Genomic DNA, 7,872 nt, shown 5'->3' with positions numbered 1-7,872 from the left:
AGGTCTTGAATGTTAACCCACATAAGTAAGGACTGGAGTAAAGGGAAATACATTTACAGCAGAATATTTCAGTTTGGAAAGATTTACAACAAAACAAGGAATTTTTTCTCTTAGAGAATAGGAAGACTTTCTGGATTCAATTGGGAGTTAAAAAATATTATTATAAAAATAAAAAATTATTATAATTAAATTATATAGTATATAAAATTTTATATAATTATAAGTTACATAAAATAATGTATTATAATTTTTAAATTTTATTATAATTTTACTGAATAAAAGAACAAGAAAGAAAAGTAGTTTGCTCTACCTTTGAATAATTACAAGGTAAAACTGCAGGAGAAGGCAACAAGTTTTATAAATGGTATATGCAACACAAATTAGAACTCATGCGGGGTGTGGTGGAGCACTCCTGTAATCCCAGAGGCTCAGGAGGCTGAGGCAGGAGGATCTTGAGCTCAAAGCCAGCCAAGGCACTAAGCAACTCAGAGAGACCCTGTTTCTGAATAAAATATAAAACAGGGCTAGGGATATGGGTCAGTGGTCAAGTGCCCCTGAGTCCTGAGTTCAATCTCTGGTATCTTCCCTCTCCCCCCAAAAAGAAACTAGAACTCATAAATTAAAAAAAAAAAATAAATGGAATTTATTTTTTAGACCAGTTTCAGGTTTAACAGAACTCAGTTTCTCACGGCTCTCATTTCCCCTTATTAGTAATATTTTTACATGGGTATGGCACAGTGGTTGTAATTGATGGACCATGTTGACATATTGTTATTAACTGAAGTGGAAAGTTTGCATTAGAGGGCCCATTGCTTTTTATCTACTAAAAGCTCTAGAATATAGGCTGGAAAGTTGTGAAACTTCAGAACTCTGGAAAAAGGAGAATATGCTATGAATTTCTAGAAAGAGGTCATTTCACAAGAAGAACCAAGATTCAGAGTAGGAGGAAATTTCTCAGTAGGAATGTTGTGTGGCCTTTTCATTGTAGCATCTAGAAAATAATTTTGCTTTGTTAATTTGTGAGTTGAGGAACACATTCAAAAGATTAAATGAACATTTTAGTGTCGGATTTGTGGTCCTCTTTCTAGCCAGGATTCATAGCAATCATTACAAAGGCCATTATTTCGGACTTTTGGATAACCTTTTAAAACTTTTCCAATCAATGTCTCTAAGATACCTCAATATTCCCTCAAAAAAGTAATATGAGCAGTTTTTTTAAATTATAATTTTACTGAATAAGGTTTGGGGAAATGATCACAAAATTCTCAGAGTCATAAAAAAATTATATATACAGGAGAAAGGGACAAAGTGCACAGATTGATTTTGTTTTCAAATCAGCAATTTACAGTAAGTTTAAGTACATCAAGCTGCTCTCTTAGATTGAACCGAGCCCAGAATATTTCATCTGAATACTGTGACTGCAGATTGCTGAAGGTCTATCTGGATCAGAAATGATATGTGGTTTTGACCACATCACCTCCAACAGAACATAACAAAAAGAAAAGAGCGAAGGATCCCTCCCTCCCTGAGAGAATGAAGAAAGCCTAAAAAGATGAGGCCCAGGATCAAATTTTTATCATCACCAAAATCGCCTGTTTAGAAAGTGGCCAATCTTTGAAGTAGAAACAAACAAACAAGCATCATGGATTATTTTAACCTAGAATGGATTTTAGTGAGTTAGTCCCGTTTACTGGTAAGAACTGAAGCCCAGAGAGGTAGCAATGCTAGTGGCAGAAGGTATCACTTACTCACATTTCCCATCAAAAAAAAAAAAAAACAAAAAACAAAACGAGATACAGAAATCAATGGAGTATGGGACCCATTTCCCTGGAAGCGTTCATGATTAACATCCAGGGTTAGTTATTAATTCGTTTATCAGGGAGCCCCCAGAGGAGAGGGAGAGCCTAGGGAGTAAGAAGTTAGAGCTATCTATTCTTGATAGTTTTTAGCAGAAGATGGAAAGTTAGAAAAAAGAAAGCATCAGGACTTGGGGGGAACAAATATGATTAATTACTATTACAGTTTGAATCTGGAACATCCTCCAAAGGCCCAGGCACTGAAGACTTGGTAGAACCTTCCACAGGACCCAGTGGAAGGAAGCCACTGGCAGTGTGACCTTGAAGGGGATAGTGGGACCCGCCCCCCTTCTCTTTGCTTCCTGGCTGCCATGAGGTGAGCAGCTTCCTCCACCATGAGCTCTTGCCCTGATGTACTGTGCTGCCACAGGCCCAAAGGCAGAGGGCCCAATGGGTCACAGATTGAAACTTCCCAAACTGTGATTCAAAAACGAACCTTTTCTCTTTGTAAGGCTGATGACCTCAGTTGTTTTATTTTAGTGACAAAAAGCTAACCAATCATCATTGAATAGCCGATTATATATGAACTTACCAGATCACTTCCTAGAGTGGGCATGGAAAAGGACGATTCCATGAGATCTTGGAGGATGGATAGGCTGTGAATGAGTGAATTTTCTAATCGGGTACTTTGTGATGACATAAAATTTAAAGGTAGGCATTCAGTGCAATGGCAATGATTAGAACAAGAATATGGAGGGAGGGAAGGACCGAACTGACTAAAGGAATGGTAAATGGTACCAGTTAGCAGAACCTGAGTCCTCCTTGGGGAAGCACCTGCACATAGTGCTGGAGATGATCATTTGGATCCCACTGAGGTTTGAATACCAGCTAGAAAAAATAGGCTTTGTTGTTAGACGGAAGATACTGGGTTTCTTCGGTGAGACAGTTCCCTGATCAAGGCACTATGTGGGGGGGATAATTAGGGTGGTGTGCCTGATTAAAAGAAGTGAGGTGTGATTGGACTCCAGTCCTCTGCCAAGTTGATGTCACGGTGGACAACTACGTTCTCTCCCCAGATACCTGTAGATGTCAACGTTGGCAAGGAAGGAGCACAACTGGAATGTTCTGCCATCAAGCCATTTCCATGACATGTCATGTGCTTGCTTTCATCTTTAGCAATCTTTTGAAGAAGAGCCGGGATAAACTTTTAAAATGGGTCACACTTGGTCTTGTACAGTCCTTCTGGAGGTAAGAACAAAGCTGGGAGGTGAGGTCCAGAAAACACACGGGAGCGTGCTAAGAGTGAAATCGAGGGAAGCGGAAAGTAATGCCAGAAATTATGTCAGCGTTGGGGGGTTAGGGGAGGCTTTAAAGAGAATTCTAGCTTTAGTTGGTCAGAGGCTCTGTATTCAAAAAGCCAGGTGTTGTTGTGGCAATCAATAGAAGACAGAGAGATTGTGCAGTCATTTCCACCCAAAGAATTCAAAGCACCTGTCATTATTAATAGAAGAAGTAATTACAAATTAATTTTAGAGGGTTGATGCCCAATTCATCATCGTCATAGAATCTAAAAGACCTTTTTTTTTCCTGGTTTTAGGAATAAGTTATGCACTTCAAAATAAGAAGCAAAGAAGAAATAAATAAATAGAGTAGTCAAGTGGAAAGTTGTTACATGTGTGAAAACAAATGCAAGAGAGGAATTCAGGAGCTGGGGGTACAGTTCAGCCTTAGTGTGTGTGCTGAGCAGGTGCCAGGCTTAAGTTTCAGTCTCTAGTACAGGAAGAAAGGAGAGAGAGAGAGAGAGAGAGAGAGAGAGAGAGAGAGAGAGAGAGAGAGAGAGAGAGGAGGGAGGGAGGGAGGGAGGGGGAGGGAGGAAGAAGAAGAAGAAGGAGGAGGAGGAGGAGGAGGACGATGACAAGGAGGAGGAGGAGGACGAGGAGGAGGACGAGGAGGAAGGGAGGGAGGAGAGAAGGAAAGGGGGGAGAAGAATGAAAAAGAATGAAAGAAAGAAAGGAAAGAAAAGGAATCCAATCACTATGTAAGTGAAAAAAGAAGAGAGAACAGATTGTAAGTTCAAAGCCAGCCTCTGCAACTTAGTGAGGCCCTAGGCAACTTTTCCAGACCCTGTCTCGAAACAAAATATTTTAAAAAGGGTTGTTGGATGTGGCTCAGTGGTTGACCATCCCTGGGTTCAATACCCAGTACCAATCAATAAATAAGAAAAATAAATAAGATACACCTCGTGGAAGGATTAAGGAAAGGAGCTGTTTTCTTACTTACAGAGGTAGTTTGTTTAACAAGCCTGCGATGCTCTTCCACAAAGCATCACTAGGAAATAGTTATTATTATCATTGATTTAAAAGATGAGGACACTGTAAAATGTCCCTTGGTACTTTAGCATATTAAGTTCAGGTTGCTGATTAGCAATATTTCTGTGTTGGACTTTGACCATGGCAAAATATAGTAGTTTTTTTTTTTTTTTCCTTTTTCCTAGGGCTTTTAGTTGAACGTAGAAGAATGATTCCTTTTGCTTAATTGATACCCAACTGGTCAATACAGAATGGCAATTTCTAAATATTGCCACATGTTTAGATTGCCAGAAAAGAATCAAAAAAGCTTCAAGGAGATTTTAGTACCAAGAAATCCATGCTATTTAAAATCGGCTCAGCAACCCAGAATTTCTCATTCAAATACTGCCCAACCTTGTTCTGGTTTTCTTTGAACTTGTGAGAGCAGACACAAAATTTTTTGTTGTGATTTATTAGAGAATAAAGCTGGCCTTTTGGGAATATGAATCATAAACCACTGTCATAAAATTAACTTATGTATGGAAATTTTTGAATAGTAATTGGTTTGGGAAAAAATCTTTTTTTATTTTTTAAATAAGGAAATGAGATTTCTTAAGAAGAAAACCCATTAAAGATTTCAATGGAAAATATTGTGTGAATTTGTTTTAATTGTGTCAAAATGGATACAGGATCATCAGTTGCTCAGAATATCTAAAAGGAACAGTTATTGAAGCAGTAGGAACATATTTTGGAAGAAAATTCAGAAACCAACTGTTTACCTTCCCCAAACCAGATCTTAGGTAAAAGAAAACTTTGCTTTTAGAATGATTAAAAATAGGAGAGAAAAAAAAACCAAAAAACTACTGTTAGACAACATCTGATTTACTTTTCTGGAAATTATTTTGTTCCAGGGGGATGGACTATGGAACTTTCTGAGAGAACATGGTTACGAAAGCCCTGTGTGATCAGAGCTCAGGCGGTGGGGGGCGGGGGGGGATGTTTTGACTCTCTTGTTACTATGTGAGGGATGGAATTTTGCAACCAGAAGGTTCCACAGCAGTTGGGAACAACAGTTGTATGAGTAGCAAGCACAAGACAAATGTGTGTGTCCTGTTACTCTTGCTCTGAGCACTACATACCAGGACTGTGCCAAGATTTGCTGCTTGTCTCAATATTTTTTATAATTACCCAGCCCTTGTGTGTATAATACATTAATAGGAGAGAGAGAGAGAGAGAGAGAGAGAGAGAGAGAGAGAGAGAGAGAACAAAACAAAGTAAAACAGAACCCAAATCTTATAAATGATATCTACACTGTCTTTAGATTAGAAAGAGACCTGGTTAGCTGATGGGCACCATGCACCCCACCCCCATAAAGAGTCTTATTTAGATGCTTTATTTAACATTTGTTCCATTTTTCAATCATCTACCATAAATCAAGCTACCCCTCCTCTTGCTGAAATTAAAGTAGTTGAACCGTAAAGAGTATCTGAAACATGTCAAAGCTTCCCATGAGCTTCACCATGCTAAAGTTTACTCTTGTCTTCCATTTCCCTGCCTCATGTCTCTTAGTTGTCAGTTAATATTACATTCATTTCCCTTAACTTCTAGAATGTTCACTGTGTTCACTGCTCCTTCTTCAACCTTTCCCAAGTTAGACTTGACTGTAGATTCTTGGGTTCCTTCATATTGATACCCATAGACATTTTGATAGACCATGACAAGAAGATGCCAATAAATTCAGATCACACATTCATAACCATGGGATTTTTTATGTACAGAAAATTATACAAAATAGTACAGAATTGGACGTACCGCAGAGAGTTTAGGGAAAGGAAAAATTGAGGGCTTGAGAGATGTTTGCCAGAAGCAATTCAGTTGCAAAATTTGATCCAACAAGCAGGCATCCGGAGAAAATTTCTTAGAGCCCAACAACATATTTTACAAAGTCAGAAGCTGGTGAGTTTGGGTTCTGGTAAGGTTTGGGGAAATGGAATGTTTGTGTGGGAGGCAGGCAGGGGGAGGCTAACCAATGGGCATACTCTTTCCAGGCCAGAAGGAGTATCACTGAGCACTGGTTTTCTCTCTTTATTCCTAAGACTTTGCCTGATTTTTTTTAACTCTCTTTAACTCAACAATTATAGCAACCCAGAAAGGAAAGGGAAGGGATGTAGATTGGGTTTGGAAGGATCACTTGGTAAATAGCTTTTCTTATACACTTTTTAAAAATCCTCCTCCTCCCCTCCCCCTCCTCCTCCCCTCCGCTTCCTCCTCCTCCTCCTCCTCCTTCTTTTTGTTACTGGGGATTGATTGAACCCAGGGGTGCTTAACCACTGAGTCACATTTTCAGCCCTTTAAAAAATATATTTTATTTAGAAACAGGGTCTTACTAAGTTTCTTATGGCCTCACTAAAAGCTGCTGAGGCTGGCTTTGAATTCAAAATCCTCCTTCCTCAGCCTCTCAAGTCATTGGGATTATAGGTGTGTGCCACCACAACTGGCTGCCATATTTTTCTTAATATTACACACATTTCTTTCCTTCCTTCCTTCCTTCCTTCCTTCCTTCCTTCCTTCCTCACAAAACGCTTAAGCCCCAAAATCTCTATCAAAATTTTAGTACAGGAGAACTACTTTAAAAAATAAAACCTAGTAATGAAGATTAATAGCAAGCAAAGGGTTTGTAGTTGCTGGTGAGAATCAGGGTGAGGTGTAAAGGGAAAAAGGACTTGATTGCAAAAGGAAGAGGGGGAGAGGATAGGCCCCAAGTTCTCCAGTAACACTAGGCCAGGAGCCAGCTGGTGATATTTTACAATACATCCAGCTACTCCTTATTTCAGCTTCCCTGGTCTACAACATGAGCAGATCCCTTTTAACTGCGTTGCATAATTTTGAGTCCAGAAATAAAGATTCCTAAGGATATTCAAGGAAAAATATAAAAGCAAGAAAACAAGCCGACATGAAAGGCTTAGGAACCAAGCTGGAAGGTGAGCAAGATTCAGACTTCAATATTCACTGAACAGGTATTTCAATACTGTTCTAGGTGGTGAAGATGCACTGGATATCTTCACCACAAAACAAGACCCCTCACTCACAGCCGTCGTGTTCTAGTTGGAGGTTGAGAAACGACAAACATGGAAACCATCAAGATAATTCTAGATTGTTAGATGTTTAAAAAGGGATCAATAGAATGATAAGATAGAGGGGTTGGGGCAAGGCAGGGGGAATCCACACTTTAGATAAATCATGCTTAGTTTACATAAAATCAGGAAAATGAGACCCTCTGATCCTTTGGCAGTCAATAAAATGCCTTTATTTATAGCATACCCAGGTGGTGTTCCATAATTTAAGAACTCTTTCACTAGAAGTATTGAAGAGGAGAGTGCACCATAATATTTTAAGAGTTAATTAGGAATGATTCTTCCTGAAAACAAGAGAGATTAGAACAAAGTGCTTTTGGTCCTTTCCAAGCATCCCACAAACCCCCTTCCCAGGTTGGCATGAATCTACAACTCCCTGGTGAAAAGACTCCTGGTGTCAGGTATGGGCTGAATTATGCCCCTGCCCAAATCCCTGTGTGTAAGTGCCAATGTGACTGTATCTGGAGATCGGATCTTTAGGAGATTCACACTGCGGCCCTCCACCTGCAGGATTAGTTTTCTTCAAGGAAGAAGCACCAGGGAGCGCCTTCTCCTCTCACATCCCCTTTCCATGCCTATGCACCCATCCAGGAAAGGCCTTGGGAGGACATCGTGAGAAGGTAGGCCCGTGCAGACCAGGAAGGTGACCTTCAG

Source organism: Spermophilus citellus (assembly GCF_964194105.1).
Source record: "Spermophilus citellus genome assembly, chromosome: 5".
NCBI classification, from domain to species: domain Eukaryota; kingdom Metazoa; phylum Chordata; class Mammalia; order Rodentia; family Sciuridae; genus Spermophilus; species Spermophilus citellus.
The sequence above is the reverse complement of the archived record's forward strand: the minus strand, read 5'-3'. Positions refer to the sequence as shown.